The 17,960-nt window shown below is 37.0% G+C and overlaps 6 non-coding genes and 11 pseudogenes across 6 annotated transcripts; all 17 read right to left on the bottom strand.

Moving 5' to 3' along the window:
• Nucleotides 1–4,799: 4,799 nt before the first annotated feature.
• LOC135752923 (5S ribosomal RNA) lies at nucleotides 4,800–4,918 on the bottom strand (annotated as a pseudogene).
• Nucleotides 4,919–5,038: 120 nt separating this feature from the next.
• LOC135752921 (5S ribosomal RNA) lies at nucleotides 5,039–5,157 on the bottom strand (annotated as a pseudogene).
• Nucleotides 5,158–5,279: 122 nt separating this feature from the next.
• LOC135752922 (5S ribosomal RNA) lies at nucleotides 5,280–5,398 on the bottom strand (annotated as a pseudogene).
• Nucleotides 5,399–5,525: 127 nt separating this feature from the next.
• LOC135752938 (5S ribosomal RNA) lies at nucleotides 5,526–5,644 on the bottom strand (annotated as a pseudogene).
• A 122-nt stretch (nucleotides 5,645–5,766) lies between these two features.
• LOC135752910 (5S ribosomal RNA) lies at nucleotides 5,767–5,885 on the bottom strand (annotated as a pseudogene).
• Nucleotides 5,886–6,010: 125 nt separating this feature from the next.
• On the bottom strand, nucleotides 6,011–6,128 carry LOC135752911 (5S ribosomal RNA; annotated as a pseudogene).
• Nucleotides 6,129–6,253: 125 nt separating this feature from the next.
• On the bottom strand, nucleotides 6,254–6,372 carry LOC135752915 (5S ribosomal RNA). The gene has a single exon (XR_010533389.1). It is a non-coding gene; the product is annotated as a 5S ribosomal RNA (ribosomal RNA).
• Nucleotides 6,373–6,493: 121 nt separating this feature from the next.
• Nucleotides 6,494–6,612, bottom strand: LOC135752912 (5S ribosomal RNA; annotated as a pseudogene).
• A 122-nt stretch (nucleotides 6,613–6,734) lies between these two features.
• On the bottom strand, nucleotides 6,735–6,853 carry LOC135752926 (5S ribosomal RNA). The gene has a single exon (XR_010533390.1). It is a non-coding gene; the product is annotated as a 5S ribosomal RNA (ribosomal RNA).
• A 125-nt stretch (nucleotides 6,854–6,978) lies between these two features.
• LOC135752917 (5S ribosomal RNA) lies at nucleotides 6,979–7,097 on the bottom strand (annotated as a pseudogene).
• Nucleotides 7,098–7,358: 261 nt separating this feature from the next.
• On the bottom strand, nucleotides 7,359–7,477 carry LOC135752896 (5S ribosomal RNA). Its single transcript, XR_010533379.1, has one exon. It is a non-coding gene; the product is annotated as a 5S ribosomal RNA (ribosomal RNA).
• Nucleotides 7,478–7,598: 121 nt separating this feature from the next.
• Nucleotides 7,599–7,717, bottom strand: LOC135752937 (5S ribosomal RNA). The gene has a single exon (XR_010533391.1). It is a non-coding gene; the product is annotated as a 5S ribosomal RNA (ribosomal RNA).
• Nucleotides 7,718–7,839: 122 nt separating this feature from the next.
• LOC135752919 (5S ribosomal RNA) lies at nucleotides 7,840–7,958 on the bottom strand (annotated as a pseudogene).
• A 125-nt stretch (nucleotides 7,959–8,083) lies between these two features.
• LOC135752920 (5S ribosomal RNA) lies at nucleotides 8,084–8,202 on the bottom strand (annotated as a pseudogene).
• Nucleotides 8,203–14,085: 5,883 nt separating this feature from the next.
• Nucleotides 14,086–14,204, bottom strand: LOC135752903 (5S ribosomal RNA). Its single transcript, XR_010533386.1, has one exon. It is a non-coding gene; the product is annotated as a 5S ribosomal RNA (ribosomal RNA).
• A 121-nt stretch (nucleotides 14,205–14,325) lies between these two features.
• LOC135752867 (5S ribosomal RNA) lies at nucleotides 14,326–14,444 on the bottom strand. The gene has a single exon (XR_010533356.1). It is a non-coding gene; the product is annotated as a 5S ribosomal RNA (ribosomal RNA).
• A 122-nt stretch (nucleotides 14,445–14,566) lies between these two features.
• On the bottom strand, nucleotides 14,567–14,685 carry LOC135752927 (5S ribosomal RNA; annotated as a pseudogene).
• Between the last annotated feature and the right edge of the window lie 3,275 nt (nucleotides 14,686–17,960).

Genomic DNA, 17,960 nt, shown 5'->3' with positions numbered 1-17,960 from the left:
CACACACACACAGAACAAGCACAGGAGATTCTGTTCTTCAAGGTTGAGCTGCCATGCCCCCATTAAGTTATTCTGTATGCAACCTTCATTTCATTGGTTAATACAAATTTATCAAAGACAACATCTTATATTTATTACATCAATTATTCAATGATTAATACTGATTAAGTAAGAAATACATGGCATATTTTATCCTGTGAATATTAAAGCATTGGTTAATAACATAGTTGCCTGTTTACTTTTCCCCCTCAGGCCTCTCTCTTATCTTAACAATTTCCAGACGTAAATTCCTCGCTAATCCTCCTTGCAGCTTCTTACACACACACAAAAGCTGGTAACTTTCCACTCTCAAACATAAACACCTCATTTTTACATAATAGCTCAGTGCATATATGAAACACACAATGTTTATAGAATAAAATGATTAATTAAAGAAATATAAAATGGAACAAAATCAATTTCCACAGTCCTTATTTGGACATCTTTGTAACTTTAACACTTCTAGCAATCAGCATGAAATGTAGGCAGTAAATATGTAAAACATAATTATTCAACAACACAACAGTACTCCATTGTTCATGAATTAGTTAAATGCATTCATTGGTTAAAGCAACACTATGTAGTTTTTTTACCTTTAAATAATGTCTCTAAAATAATTTCAGTGATAGAACAACTTTTAACTGGACAAATTGTACTGTTGCTGCAACCTGAGCAGCCTCCTAGCTGCTACAAGCACACTCTGAAAGTGGCCGTGGAGGGTAGGAAACACAGCCTCGCCACTCCCCCTGCCTGCAGAAGAGTGTCTGATACCAGGCACTGTTGCGCTTTTCAACCACATGGGGGAGCTGTAAGTCATTTTTACATGGAAACTACATAGTGTTGCTTTAAACATACTAATTTTCACTTTCTCTAAATATAACATAGTTATAAAGCAAACAACTTGTTTATTGAAACCATCTGTTCTGCGTGTTTTCCCTTCAGGGCTTTGTTATCAGCGTTTGCTGGTTTCTCCCCCAACCGAAACCACAGCCTCTCAACTTTACACACAGACAGTCTCTCACATATCTCAGCACAGAAAGCATAATGGCACATATCAATTATAACATGACATACTGATTAATAAAACAACGTAAAAATCCCACACTTGCTTATCCACAATGACATTAGACGTCTTAATAAAGGAAACGATTTTTGTGAACTAGCTGGCGTTTCTCCGAAGTTCAAAGCAGACAAAGGCTCCAGAAGGCTCAAATATTATGTGAGTCATTGTTCTCACACAAGAGTGCAATTTAAATGAGTAAGTTAATCGCCTATTGCTCACAGCCCAGCACCTGCACCACTGTATGCGTATCGCGCTGACAAACATACACCTGATTTAACTGCCCTGACGAAATCTAAAAGTATAATTTCTCTTATTAGAAGCTAGCTTAATGTTTGCCAGTTATTAAGATGGCGGTTGTAGTTTAAATAGAGGTCGTGAAATAATTGCATTGACAAAAAACTGCATAAAACAATGTTATGTTCCATATTATAAACTTTTGGTTATGTGTGCTTGTGAGTAAATAAATTAAATTCTCAATGAGTGTGATATGGCTCTTATTTACCCCTTTAAATGTAGAATAAAGCTTACTCGGGTATCTTACAATGCACTTATGTTGTTATGCGGTTTTAAAATACAAAATACGAACATGTCTGGATGTAGATAAAGCCTACTTGGTCATACAACAAGTTTTGTTGTATGCAGTTTGAAAATACATGTTTGTAGAAAAAGTATATTGTACAATGCACTGATTTTGTTGTTATGCAGTTTCAAAATACAACATGAGTATGTTTAAATGTATATGTAGTCATCATCACTGATATAACTCTGGCCCCCATGACACACTATTGAACAGCCCTGTCTTAGACGCTCAACACACAATCATATTCATAAATAGTAAAGAAATGCAATGATATTAGGCTATCAGTGCTGCTGTCGCTCTTTCCTATCGCTTATTTTAAAAATGAGCTTATGATCAATAAAATGCAGCTTTTATCTGCTGCTTTTGGTGACGTGAACTCTGGCCTACATTAAAGGTGCAGTGTGTAATTTTTAGAAGGATCTCTTGACAGAAATGCAAAATAATATACAAAACTATATTATCAGGGGTGTATAAAGACCTTTCATAATGAACCGTTATGTTTTTATTACTTTAGAATGAGACGCTTTTATGTACATACACCAAGGGTCCCCCTCCATGGAAGTCGCCATTTTGTGCCACCATGTTTCTACAGTCTTAACGGACAAACTTTTTTATTACGTTGTCTCCAATCATGACATGTTTGTCTGGTGGTGGCTACCGTAGCTTCTCTATGCATTTCAAAAGCAAGGGGTGAGCTGTGAACTGAGCACAACATGGATTCAGCCAGTCGAGCGACTCGACCGTATGTATTTTAAATACAAGATTCTACACTTGCGAGAATACTTTGATTAGTGGGTGGAAATAATTACACATAAATGAGCACATACTTTTGAAAGAAAACATGGGTTTTTGCTAAGAATTAACTCAAAAAAAAAAAAAAAGTACACAGTGGAGCTTTAAGTACTAAAGAAGAATTTTTGGTATATTATGTACAAAACTAGTGTGTGAAAATAGAGCACTTTAAAGGGATTGTTCACCCAAAATTAAAATTATTTAAATTTCAATTCTAATTTATTTTTATAAGAAAACACTGAACATGTGCAGCACAGCCATTATAATTGGTTCTAGGCTAGCTAGAGCAGGTGATGTAGGCTACTGATCCCTGTATTTACATAAAATGGTCTGGGCTAAGCCCCGGATGTCCTTCAATGCTGGAAACGCCCCTGGTTACAAGCCTGTGTACATTTGTGTGTGTGTGTGTGTGTGTGTGTGTGTGTGTGTGTGTGTGTGTGTGTGTCTCAGCAATGCTTTCACAATGCGAGGATTTGATTTCCAATACAAGGATGCACAAGATAAAAAAATATTCTAAAATTTTACATTTCACAAATCACGTTAGTGACCACACCAGAGCAAGCACACTTTTGCAGTTCGTCCCGAAATGCATTTTCTAGTTAATATTGCTACCCCTCTCCCTTTTCTCCCATCCCCATTGTTGTAAAAGATCTCCCCTTTCCATTTCTTTTTAAAATTATTCATTACTTCTTCCTTCCAATTTGTCTCTTGAATCATTAAGATATTTGCCCTTTACAAAATTCTTTTAACTTTTCAAATTTCTCATAGTCCAACACTTCAAAGCTGTTCTCATTTTGTCCTCTTCTATTAATTTCTTTTTCTTTAACTTTTATTCTCATTAAGTGTCTTCTTTTAGTCTTTTCAATATTTGGGCTTACCCTTATCTGTCTTCTTCTTCTTGTCACCTCTTCCCAGTCTTTTGTAATGTCACTTCTTTCATCTCTGTCCATCTCATCTTCTTCCTCTTGTATTTTTGATAGTTCTTGTTCGGCTTCTTTACTCTTTAATCCTTCATCCTCATTTTCATTGTCCACATCCTCTTCCACTGTATCTCCCTTTTGTTCTCCCTCCTCCTCCAACTCCTCTTCCATTGCTTCTGTATATTCCTCCTCGTATTCATCATCATTTTGGACATCCTTAGTATCCTCCGCCTCTTTTCCTGCTTCATTTTCTTGTTTCCACCAACATTCACATTTCACTAGCACCTTTTTACAATCTGGGCAGCGCACTGCATCACATTCCCTGGCGAAGTGCCCCGTCTCTCCACAGTTATGACATTTATACTCCGGACAGTCCTTCATTATATGTCCAGGTCCCATACACAATCTGCAGAGTTTTATCTGACGATCATGTATTACCCTGAAATACTGCTCCCCTTCTGCTGTTTCAAATCGTGTACTGTAAGGGAGTGATGGCACTTCTTTAGGAAACTTTACTTTCACATAACGGGTGCCGTCTGTGATCTGTGTTCCTGGATAATATCTCCTTTTGATTATTGAATTTGGTGTTACTCCCCATAAATATAGCTTACTCGCCATAGTCTCATCAGAAATATAAGCAGGCAGGTGCATGAAGGAAACAATGCATTCCTTTGTTTGTAAGGTTCTTACTTCACACAAAATTTCTTTGATAATAAGACCTTCTTTAAGAATTTCACATACTTCCTCATTTTCCAGTGTCATTTCATATTCCTTGTTTGCTCTTGGTCTCACAGCTAAAATGTTTGTAACTCCATTTTTTTCTTTCAAAGAATTGATGACATCTTCAGCTTTAACTTCTTTCACCTGAGCCGCATTGACAATCAATGTTGCTTCCTTGGAATATTTTTTGAATCCAAATCCATGCATCCTCAAACCTTCATCTTCACTGTGTTGGCCATTCTGAAATTCACTTAGTCCTTTGTTTGTTCCTTGTTCTTTCTCCATACGTTTCTCTTCCTCCATGTTCAAGTCTTTGCCAGGTAGTCCATCCATTGTGCACAAAAGTGCCTTTTTAGTCAGCTTCTGAGCTAAGCTCAGAGCTGCTGTAACAAATCTTTTCAAACAAAAAGAAATATGCAACTATATTTAAGGACAAACAGAAAACTTATTTTGAAAATAAACCGAATAAAGCAAACTGTTGGGAGAGTCTTTCCCTCCCTACTGTAGCCAAACACTTCCTTGTTGCTCTCTAGCGCTCTCAGGGTGGTGTGGCCGTGAACGAGTGCTGACTCGATTCAAGAGACACTTCAAGACAAATGTGGCAACGCCATACCATTGGTGAACCCTTACAGAAAGGACGCATTCATGGGAAAAAATGACATAAATAAATAATTAATTAATTCAATGCTCACATCACCTGGTATTCCCAGGCGGTCTCCCATCCAAGTACTAACCAGGCCCGACCCTGCTTGGCTTCCGAGATCAGACAAGAGCAGGCGTGCTCAGGGTGGTGTGGCCGTAAGCGAGTGGTGACTCGATTCGAGACACACTTCAAAACTAATGTGGCAACGCCATGCTATGGGAGAACGCTTACAGAGGGACACTTTCATGGGAAAAAATGACATAAATAAATAATTAATTAAATGCTTACAACACCTGGAATTCCCAGGCGGTCTCCCATCCAAGTACTAACCAGGGCCGACCCTGATTGGCTTCCGAGATCAGAAGAGAGCGGGCGTGCTCAGGGTGGTGTGGCCGTAAGCGAGTGCTGACACGATTCGAGAAACACTTCAAGACTAATGTGGCAACGCCATGCCATCAGCCTACGCTTACAGAAAGGATGCATTTACAAAAAATTACATAAATAAATAAATAATTAATTAAAAGCTTACAGCACCTGGTATTCCCAGGCGGTCTCCCATTCAAGTACTAACATGGCCCGACCATGCTTGGCTTCCGAGATCAGACGAGAGCGGGCATGCTCAGGGTGGTGTGGCCGTAAGCTAGTGCTGACTCGATTCGAGAGACACTTCAAGACTAATGTGGCAACGCCATGACATCGTGAATGTTTACAAAAAGGGAAAATGTTTCATGGGAAAAAATGACATAAATAAATAAATAAATAATTAAATGCGTACAGCAACTGGTATTCCCAGGCAGTTTCCCATCCAAGTACTAACCAGGCCTGACCCTGCTTGGATTCCGAGATCAGACGAGAGCGGGCGTGCTCAGGGTGGTGTGGCCATAAGCGAGTGTTGACTCGATTCGAGAGACACTTCAAGACTAATGTGGCAACGACATGCCATCAGCCTACGCTTACAGAAAGGATGCATTTACAAAAAATTACATAAATAAATAAATAACTAATTAAAAGCTTACAGCACCTGGTATTCCCAGGCGGTCTCCCATCCAAGTACTAACCAGGTCCAACCCTGCTTGGCTTCCGAGATCAGACAAGAGCAGGCGTGCTCAGGGTGGTGTGGCCGTAAGCGAGCGCAGACTCGATTCGAGAGACACTTCAAGACTAATGTGGTAACGCAATGACATCGGTAAATGCTTACAAAAAGGACGTAATTATGGGAAAAAATGACATAAATAAATAAATTATTAATTAAATGCTTACAGCACCTGGTATTCCAGGTGGTCTCCCATTCAAGTACTAACCAGGCCCGACCCTGCTTGGCTTCCGAGATCAGACGGGAGCGGGCGTGCTCAGGGTGGTGTGGCCGTAAGCGAGCGCAGACTCGATTCGAGAGACACTTCAAAACTAATGTGGCAAAGCCATGCCATGGGAGAAGTCTTACAGAAAGGACGCATTCGTGGGAAAAAATGACATAAATGAATATTTAATTAATTAAAAGCTTACAGCACCTGGTATTCCCAGGCGGTCTCCCATCCAAGTACTAACCAGGCCCGACCCTGCTTGGCTTCCGAGATCAGACGAGAGCGGGCGTGCTCAGGGTGGTGTGGCCGTAAGCGAGTGCCGACTCAATTCGATAGACAGTTCAAGACTTATGTGGCAACGCCATGACATCAGTGAACGCTTACAGAAAGAACGCATTCATAGGAAAAAATGACATAAATAAATATTTAATTAAATGCTTACAGCACCTGGTATTCCCAGGAAGTCTCCCATCCAAGTAATAACCAGGCCCAACCCTGCTTGGCTTCCGAGATCAGACGAGAGCGGGCGTGCTCAAGGTGGTGTGGCCGTAAGCAAATGTTGACTCGATTCGAGAGACACTTCAAGACTAATGTCGCAACGCCATGCCATCAGCCTATGCTTACAGAAAGGATGCATTTACAAAAAATTACATAAATAAATAATTAATTAATTAAAAGCTTACAGCACCTGGTATTCCCAGGCGGTCTCCCATCCAAGTACTAACCAGGCCCAACCCTGCTTGGCTTCCGAGATCAGACGAGAGCGGGCGTGCTCAGGGTGGTGTAGCCGTAAGCGAGTACGAACTCGATTCGAGAGACACTTCAAAACTAATGTGGCAACGCCATGCCATGGGAGAACGCTTACAGAAAGGATGCATTCATGGGAAAAAATGACATAAATAAATAATTAATTAATTCTATGCTTACAGCACCTAGCATTCCCAGGCGGTCTCCCATTCAGGTACTAACCAGACCCGACCCTGCTTGGCTTCCAAGATCAGACGAGAGCGGGTGTTCTCAGGGTGGTGTGGCCGTAAGCGAGTGTTGACTCGATTCGATAGACACTTCAAGACTTATGTGGCAACGCCATGACATCAGTGAACGCTTACAGAAAGAACGCATTCATGGGAAAAAATGACATAAATAAATATTTAATTAATTAAAAGCTTACAGCACCTGGTATTCCCAGGCGGTCTCCCATCCAAGTAATAACCAGGCCCGACCCTGCTTGGCTTCCGAGATCAGACGAGAGCGGGCGTGCTTTTTTTTATTTTTATAATTAATTAATTAATTAATTAATTGCTTACAGCACCTGGTATTCCCAGGCGGTCTCCCATCCAAGTACTAACCAGGCCCGACCCTGCTTGGCTTCCGAGATCAGACGAGAGCGGGCGTGCTCAAGGTGGTGTGGCCGTAAGCAATTGTTGACTCGATTCGAGAGACACTTCAAGACTAATGTCGCAACGCCATGCCATCAGCCTATGCTTACAGAAAGGATGCATTTACAAAAATTACATAAATAAATAATTAATTAATTAAAAGCTTACAGCACCTGATATTCCCAGGCGGTCTCCCATCCAAGTACTACCCAGGCCCGACCCTGCTTGGCTTCCGAGATCAGACGAGAGCGGGCGTGCTCAGGGTGGTGTGGCCGTAAGCGAGTGCTGACTCGATTCGAGAGACACTTCAAGACTAATGTGGCAACGCCATGCCATCAGCCTACGCTTACAGAAAGGATGCATTTACAAAAAATTACATAAATAAATAAAAAATTTATTAAAAGCTTACAGCACCTGGTATTCCCAGGCAGTCTCCCATCCAAGTCCTAACCAGGCCCGACCCTGCTTGGCTTCCGAGATCAGACGAGAGCGGGCGTGCTCAGGGTGGTGTAGCCGTAAGCGAGTACGAACTCGATTCGAGAGACACTTCAAAACTAATGTGGCAACGCCATGCCATGGGAGAACGCTTACAGAAAGGACGCATTCATGGGAAAAAATGACATAAATAAATAATTAATTAATTCTATGCTTACAGCACCTAGCATTCCCAGGCGGTCTCCCATTCAAGTACTAACCAGACCCGACCCTGCTTGGCTTCCAAGATCAGACGAGAGCGGGTGTGCTCAGGGTGGTGTGGCCGTAAGCGAGTGCTGACTCGATTCGATAGACACTTCAAGACTTATGTGGCAACGCCATGACATCAGTGAACGCTTACAGAAAGAACGCATTCATGGGAAAAAAATGACATAAATAAATAATTAATTAAATGCTTACAGCACCTAGTATTCCCAGGCGGTCTCCCATCCAAGTACTAACCAGGCCCGACCCTGCTTGGCTTCCGAGATCAGACGAGAGCGGGAGTGCTTTTTTGCTTTTTTTTTTTATTGAATAATTTTTCTAACAATTAGAAAGCATTTCATACAAAACCATTTGTTTTACACAAAAAAACATCAAATATACACTACCATGAAGTTAAATAGTTACATAAAAGAACAATGAGAAAGAAAACCTTTAAAATTATTTAAAAATGTGTCCCGTAACATCTGGCAATCTCCACTTTAAACCCTCTAAAATACTGCAAACCTTGGGCGTAAAAACATTGTAAAAAGCTTCTAACATATTCTCATGTTTAAAATAGGCATACAATCTTTCCATGTACATTTCAGTTTTTCTTTTAAAAACAGTCCATACATCAATTACAATTTTTTCTTTTTTTGCTGCAGTTCGTCGTTCCCATATTGCACTTTTCATTAACATTACACATAAATTAATAAATTTCATGTTTTGACTTTTCCTTTTCCAACCAAACATCACCAATCTATTCCATTCCATTTCATTCTCATTCCATTGTTCGTCCAATTCTTTGATTATGTCCTTACATTTGTTTAAAAAAGAGTCCAATTCTTTGCAGTTCAAAAACAAATGTACAATTCCTTCTTCTCTTTCGTGACATACTTTACACATCGCACTTTGTTCCATTCCTATTTTGTTTAAAATCACATCAGTAAATACCACTTTATGTCTTATTGTGTACTCCAAGGACTCCAGTCTTGTTTCTACACATCTTCCCCCTCATGTTTCTCCATATATCTTCCTGTTTTAAATTCACAAATTTATGTAGCCAGAAGCGATTTACAATAGGTTCTTTAAAAACACTGTCTCTGAAAAAGCAATAAAACATCTTAATACTGCATTCTTTGAGAGTGTATACTTTTTCACCCAAAATCACTTGAATGTCTTTCTGTTCTTTTTCCTTTTCCATATTTTCTATTCTTTTAATCCACTCTTTGGGTATAGCTTGTTTAATTACTTCATACTTGATTATAATTTCTTGTTTGCTGTATTCCTCTTTTGCCTCATCCATTGCATCATACACACATTGTACAGGTAAGAAACCCTCTTTCACTTCATACATTACATCTTTTACTTAAGTTATTCCCACTTCCATCCATTTCTTAAAATAAATGACTTTGTCTTGTTTTAAAACCTTGTTGTTCAAGAACAGAAGTTGATTTAAAATGTTTTCTCTTCCTCGTGGGTCATATTCAATATTTGTTAAAATCTTCCCCCAAGCACTAAGCAATTCTCTATTAAATCCAGGTATTCTCTCTGTCATCCAATTTTTCGTTTTCATCCATAAAATTCCATCCTCATGTTAAAATTTTCACATCTGTTTAACAAATATTTCATTGTTTTCTTCCATTCTGCCTTGTTTTCTTCTTGTAAATACTTTTTAACTAATTTTACTCTTAGACTGTTTTTCCTTTGTTCTACATCCATTAATCCTAGACCGCCTTTTTCTATATCCCCTAAAATCGTGTTGTAAGCTATTCTTGGCAGTTTGCCGTTCCAAATAAAATCAAGAAAACATTTCTTCAACCTCTTTTCTATCCATATTGGCATTTCAGATAAGTATAAAACATACCACAATTTAGAAACCATTAAAACATTCAAAGTTAAAACCTTCCCCTTCAAGCTTAAAGTTCTTAATTTCCAAAAGTTTATTTTTCTTTCTATTCCTGATATCAGTTGTTCCCACATTTCATCTCTTGTTTTTTTCTCATTTTTCCCCAATAAAAGTCCTAAAATGTTAATTTCTTCTACCTCTTTAAAATTAAAATAATCATTTAAAAGCACAGCTTTGCCAAACCTCATGTACACTGTTTTATCCTCATTAACTTTACCTCCTGATGCTTTACAAAATTTCTTGACAACATTCATGGCCTCTTGTACACTTTCTTTCCTATTTACAATTATTGTTGTGTCATCTGCATACTGAAAAACTTTCCCTTCAGACATTATTCCCTCAATCTCAATTCCTGTTATTTTTGTATTTTCCTTTATAGCTAATCCCAGTGGTTCTGATACAAGTGAATATAACAGTGCCGAGAGTGGACAACCTTGCCGTATTGATCTCGTAATTTTAAAACATTCAGTTAAAAACCCATTGCATTTAATTTTTGTCAAAGCCCCCTTGTATAAGATTTTAATCCATTTGATAAAATTCTTCCCAAAACCAAAACTCTTTAAAACATCAAATAAGAAACCATGTTCCACCCTATCAAAAGCTTTTTCAAAATCTAAACTGATTATGTACCCATCCTTATTTTCTTGTTTTATGTACCATATCATGTCCCTTATACTCATTGTTATGTCAGCTATGTCTCTTCCTTTGACTGCATATGCTTGATTTGTTTTTATTATAGTTGGCATCACTTCCTTCAGTCTATTTGCTAAAACCTTTGCTATAATTTTAAAATCTGTGTTCAACATTGAAATTGGTCTATAGTTCTTTAAGTCTACCCTCTCCCCTTTCCTTTTATATATAATTTTCATCAAACCTATTCTCATCCTTTCATTTACTTCCTCTTTTTCAAAAATTTCCTTAAAAACCTCCTTTAAAATCTTTGTTAAAACCCCTTTAAAACATTTGTAAAATTCACTCCCCAAACCATCTATTCCCGGACTCTTCTTTCTGTTTAGTTGATCTATTGCTTGTTCAATCTCTTCTTCTCTGAAATCATGGTCACATACATCTTTATCTTCTTTACTTAATTTTGCTTTTATTAGATTTAATAATTGTTTTTTTTCTTTCTCCTCTTCACCTTGAGTACTGAAAAGGTCCTCATAAAAGGCCTTTATTTCTTTTAGAATATTTTCATTTCCTTGTACGATTTCCCCATTTTTCCCTCTTATCTCCTTTACAATCTCTGCTTTTCCTTTCTTTTTCTCTAGGTCAAAATAAAACTTTGTACATTTCTCACCCTCCACCATATATTTTGCTTTACTTCTTAATTTTGCTCCTTCATATTCTTTTTCCTCTATTTCCTTTAATCTTTCCTCAATTTCTCTTATCTTTTGTATGTCTTTGTTTTCTTTAGCTAGTTCTTTTTCTAAGTCTGTTTTCATTTCTTTTTTCTTATATCTCTTACATTTTTGTATTAGACTACAGTATTTAATTGAGAATTTTTTTATTAAAAACTTTACGTTTTCCCACCATATTGTCTTACTCTCTTCATACATTTTACTTTCCTTTTCTCTTTCTATAATTTGTTTGATTTCTGAAACATAATCTTTATTTTTAAGAATCTCTGTATTTAAAACCCATACCCCTGGCCCTCTTTGTATTTTGTCCCAATCAATTTTAAAAAATAAGAACTTATGATCACTTAAACTTGTTTCTTCATACTTAATCTTTTCAATAACATTTTCCACATTCCTATTACATAAAATAAAATCAATTCTTGTTTTGCACACAAACTGTCCCACTTATTTCGTCTTGAAAACTCTTTTTTAGTTTCGTTCCTTTCTCTCCATACATCAATCATTTTATTTTCTTCCATTAAAAACTTTAATTCTTTTCTCCCCGCATCACTTTTAAAAACCATTCCCTCTGCCATATCTTGTTTACTAAAAACTGTATTAAAATCCCCCATTATTACAATTTCTTTATATTTCTTTAAAAAACCTCTTAAAACATAAAAAAATCTTTTTTTTCCTTCTCTTCTGTTGGTGCATGTACATTTACTATAACCATTTCCTTTTCGTCATATTTTGTCTCTACAATCATACATTTTCCTATATTGTCTTTATATACAATTTTGCTTTTTTTAAAAACCTCCTCTTTCATTAAAAAAGCAACTCCTCTTCCAAATCTTCCATTACCATTGTTATATAAAATTCCTCCAGCCCATCTCCTTTGAAAATCCTTCATCACATTCTCTTTCCAGTTCGTTTCTTGTAGTGCAATGATATCTTCATGTTTACATCTTTCAATTACTTTTTCAAATTTTCTCATGTCCAGCAGTCCTCTTGCATTAAAAGTCACACAACTTAAAACCATTAAAAGAAAAATTAAATACCTAAAAACCATTGTCTCACTTCATCTCCTCCAGGCCCTTTAAAACTTCATACCTATTTACACATTTCTTTTGTCCTTTTTTCATCACTTTTTTCCTAGCAAACTGTACATTTGGTGTTACCTTTAATGCTCTTCTTCTTGTTTGTGCTCTTCCGTCTCTGCTTTTCTCCAATACTGCTGCTTCTTCCATTTCTTTATTGTCAATCCCGCTGCTCTCTACTATCTCATTTTGTCCTTCTTTGTCCATCGTATCTAAAAGACTTGTAAAACTTGCAGAAATATCAATTGGTGTCCATGTACCATCATCTCCTTGTGAATTGTCCTTCTCATTTTCCACTTCTATGTCCTCTGTTGTCTGTTCCTCTATGGTTATTATCTTTTCCATTTCATTTGCTCCATCAGTGTGTTGTTGTTCTTCATTTTCATTTTTTATCTCCATCGTTCCCTTCATGCATTTGACTGTCCACCTGTTTTTGTGATCCTCCTTCTCCTCCATCCATCCAACACTCACATTTATTTAAATAGTCTTGGCAGTCCGGGCACTTAACAGTGTTACAGTCCCTTGCGAAATGTCCCCTCTCCTCACATTTGTAGCACTTAAAATCAGGGCAATCTTTCATTAGATGGTCTGGGCTCATGCACAGCCGACAGGTTTTCAACTGATGGCTGTGCATCACCCTAAAATATTGCGGCCCTTCCGCTGTTTCCAGCTTCGTGCTGTATGGGAGTGAAACCACTTCCTTGGGGAACCTCACTCTCGCAAACCTTGTCCCGTCCTCGATTCCAATGCCCGGATACAGCCTTCTTTTAATTTTTGATATTGGCAAAACGCCCCAACCTTGCAATTTTTCTAAAATTTCGTTATCCTCCAGGTAAACCGGCAAATGCATGAAGGAAACGACATATTCTCTGATTTGTAATCTCCTCACCTCACAGTTTGTTCCTTTTATCATTAGTCCATCCATTAACTCATCACACATTTCCTCCTTCTCCAGGGTCAGTTCATATTCCTTAATTTGTCTTGGTCTTACTGCCAGAACGTTTCCTTCTCCAATTTTCTCTGCTATCACTTTAATTATATCCTCCGCCTTTACTCCATTAGCATTGTCCACATTTACAATCACTGTTGCTTCCTTCATGTATTTCCTTTGCTCAAAATTCCTAACACCTGTATCCTTTTGGTTTCCAGCTCGTGGTCGATGTTCAGGTCCAGTGTCATTGCCGTTCCGTTTCTCCGCCGCCATTTCCAGGTCATTAGCCGTAGGTCCATCCATTTCAAATGAAAAACAAACACGAAAAACAAAAACAAACAAACAAAACCACGAAAAATCACGATTTAACCACCCTCCAGCCAGCCAAAAGCTGCTGTTAGGTGGTTTAAACAAAACAAAAAAATCACTAACAAACAAAACTCAATCGATATAAAAATAAAAACTACAAACACTAACAAACATAAACCATGAGAGAGCCTTCCTCTCTCTACTGCAGCCAACTCACTTCCTGATTGCTCAATAGCGCCCTCAGGGTGGTGTGGCCGTAAACGAGTGCTGACACGATTCGAGAGACACTTCAAGACTAATTTGGCAACGCAATGACATCGGTAAATGCTTACAAAAAGGACGTAATTATGGGAAAAAATGACATAAATAAATAAATTATTAATTAAATGCTTACAGCACCTGGTATTCCCAGGCGGTCTCCCATCCAAGTACTAACCAGGCCCAACCCTGCTTGGCTTCCGAGATCAGACGAGAGCGGGCGTGCTCAGGGTGGTGTGGCCGTAAGCGAGTGCTGACTCGATTCGAGAGACACTTCAAAACTAATGTGGCAACGCCATGCCATGGGAGAACGCTTACAGAAAGGACGCGTTCATGGGAAAAAATGACATAAATAAGTAATTAATTAAATGCTTACAGCACCTGGTATTCCCAGGCGGTCTCCCATCCAAGTACTAACCAGGCCCAACCCTGCTTGGCTTCCGAGATCAGACGAGAGCGGGCGTGCTCAGGGTGGTGTGGCCGTAAGCAAATGCTGACTCGATTCGAGAGACACTTCAAGACTAATGTGGCAACGCCATGCCATCAGCCTATGCGTACAGAAAGGATGCATTTACAAAAAATTACATAAATAAATAATTATTTAATTAAAAGCTTACAGCACCTGGTATTCCCAGGCGGTCTCCCCTCCAAGTACAAACCGGGCCCGACCCTGCTTGGCTTACAAGATCAGACGAGAGCGGGCGTGCTCAGGGTGGTGTGGCCGTAAGCGAGTGCTAACTCGATTCGAGAGACACTTCAAGTCTAATGTGGCAAAGCCATAACATCGGTAATTGCTCATCCTCGTGTTGTTTTAAACCTGTATGCATTAGTTTTCTTCTGATTAAAACAAAAGAAAATATTATGAGGAATGATGGTAAACCCACAGCAGATAGTGACCATTGACTCCCATAGTAGGAATAAAAAAATGATGGAATTTTATAGGTACCATCAACTGTGTGCTAATTATAATCTAATTATAAGTTTTCAAAATATTTTCTTCATCATTTATCAAGATACTTCCAAAATATTATTTTCCTACTATGGAAGTCAATGGCAATTTATTTCATTATTTGCTTTACAGGTTTGCAGAGCTGATATGATGACGACTTAAACATCCTTTACACAACTGAAGGCACAACTTAAAGAGATAGTTCAATGGAAATCCTTTCATCATTTACTCATCCTCGTGTTGTTTTAAACCTGTGTGCATTAGTTTTTTCCTGATTAACATGAAAGAAAATATTTTGAGGAATGATGGTAAACCCACAGCAGATAGTGACCATTGACTCCCATAGTAGGAATAAAAAAATTATGCAATTTTATAGGTACAATTAACTGTGTGCTAATTATAATTTTTTAAAATATTTTCTTCATCATTTATCAAGATACTTCTAAAATATTTTTTTCCTACTATGGAAGTCAATGGTAATTTATTTCAATATTTGATTTACAGGCTTGCAGAGCTGATATGATGATGACTTAAACATCCTAAACACATCTGAAGGCACAACTTAAAGAGATAGTTCAATGAAAATTCTTTCATCATTTACTCATCCTCGTGTTGTTTTAAACCTGTATGCATTAGTTTTTTTCTGATTAACACGAAAGAAAATATTTTGAGGAATGATGGTAAACCCACAGCAGATAGTGACCATTGACTCCCATAGTAGGAATAAAAAAATTATGCAATTTTATAGGTACAATTAACTGTGTGCTAATTATAATTTTTTAAAATATTTTCTTCATCATTTATCAAGATACTTCTAAAATATTTTTTTCCTACTATGGAAGTCAATGGTAATTTATTTCATTATTTGCTTTACAGGCTTGCAGAGCTGATATGATGACGACTTAAACATCCTCAACACATCTGAAGGCACCACTTAAAGAGATAGTTCAATGAAAATTCTTTCATCATTTACTCATCCTCGTGTTGTTTTAAACCTGTATGCATTAGTTTTTATTCTGATTAACACAAAAGAAAATATTTTGAGGAATGATGGTAAAACCACAGCAGATAGTGACCATTGACTCCCATAGTAGGAATAAAAAATAATGGAATTTTATAGGTACCATCAACTGTGTGCTAATTATAATCTAATTATAATTTTTCAAAATATTTTCTTCATCATTTATCAAGATACTTCCAAAATATTTTTTCCTACTATGGAAGTCAATGGCAATTTATTTCATTATTTGCTTTACAGGCTTGCAGAGCTGATATGATGACGACTTAAACATCCTTTACACAACTGAACCACAACTTAAAGAGATAGTTCAATTAAAATTCTTTCATGATTTACTCATCCTCGTGTTGTTTTAAATCTGTGTGCATTAGTTTTTTTCTGATTAACACAAAAGAAAATATTTTGAGGAATGATGGTAAACCCACAGCAGATAGTGACCATTGACTCCCATAGTAGGAATAAAAAAATGATGGAATTTTATAGGTACCATCAACTGTGTGCTAATTATAATCTAATTATAAGTTTTCAAAATATTTTCTTCATCATTTATCAAGATACTTCCAAAATATTATTTTCCTACTATGGAAGTCAATGGCAATTTATTTCATTATTTGCTTTACAGGTTTGCAGAGCTGATATGATGACGACTTAAACATCCTTTACACAACTGAAGGCACAACTTAAAGAGATAGTTCAATGGAAATCCTTTCATCATTTACTCATCCTTGTGTTGTTTTAAACCTGTGTGCATTAGTTTTTTCCTGATTAACATGAAAGAAAATATTTTGAGGAATGATGGTAAACCCACAGCAGATAGTGACCATTGACTCCCATAGTAGGAATAAAAAAATTATGCAATTTTATGGGTACAATTAACTGTGTGCTAATTATAATTTTTTAAAATATTTTCTTCATCATTTATCAAGATACTTCTAAAATATTTTTTCCTACTATGGAAGTCAATGGTAATTTATTTCAATATTTGATTTACAGGCTTGCAGAGCTGATATGATGATGACTTAAACATCCTAAACACATCTGAAGGCACAACTTAAAGAGATAGTTCAATGAAAATTCTTTCATCATTTACTCATCCTCGTGTTGTTTTAAACCTGTATGCATTAGTTTTTTTCTGATTAACACAAAAGAAAATATTTTGAGGAATGATGGTAAACCCACAGCAGATAGTGACCATTGACTCCCATAGTAGGAATAAAAAAAATGATGGAATTTTATAGGTACCATCAACTGTGTGCTAATTATAATCTAATTATGATTTTTCAAAATATTTTCTTCATCATTTATAAAGATACTTCCAAAATATTTTTTTCCTACTATGGAAGTCAATGGTAATTTATTTCATTATTTGCTTTACAGGCTTGCAGAGCTGATATGATGACGACTTAAACATCCTTTACACAACTGAAGGCACAACTTAAAAAGATAGTTCAATGAAAATTCTTTCATCATTTACTCATCCTCGTGTTGTTTTAAACCTGTGTGCATTAGTTTTTTCCTGATTAACACGAAAGAAAATATTTTGAGGAATGCTGGTAAACCCACAGCAGATAGTGACCATTGACTCCCATAGTAGGAATAAAAAAATGCTGGAATTTTATAGGTACAATCAACTGTGTGCTAATTATAATTTTTTAAAATATTTTCTTCATCATTTATAAAGATACTTCTAAAATATTTTTTTCCTACTATGGAAGTCAATGGTAATTTATTTCATTATTTGCTTTACAGGCTTGCAGAGCTGATATGATGACGACTTAAACATCCTCAACACATCTGAAGGCACCACTTAAAGAGATAGTTCAATGAAAATTCTTTCATCATTTACTCATCCTCGTGTTGTTTTAAACCTGTATGCATTAGTTTTTATTCTGATTAACACAAAAGAAAATATTTTGAGGAATGATGGTAAAACCACAGCAGATAGTGACCATTGACTCCCATAGTAGGAATAAAAAATGATGGAATTTTATAGGTACCATCAACTGTGTGCTAATTATAATCTAATTATAATTTTTC

The sequence above is a fragment of the Paramisgurnus dabryanus genome, chromosome 9, assembly GCF_030506205.2.
Source record: "Paramisgurnus dabryanus chromosome 9, PD_genome_1.1, whole genome shotgun sequence".
NCBI classification, from domain to species: Eukaryota; Metazoa; Chordata; class Actinopteri; order Cypriniformes; family Cobitidae; genus Paramisgurnus; species Paramisgurnus dabryanus.
Note: the sequence above shows the minus strand (reverse complement) of the source record. Positions and strands in the feature narration are given on the sequence as shown.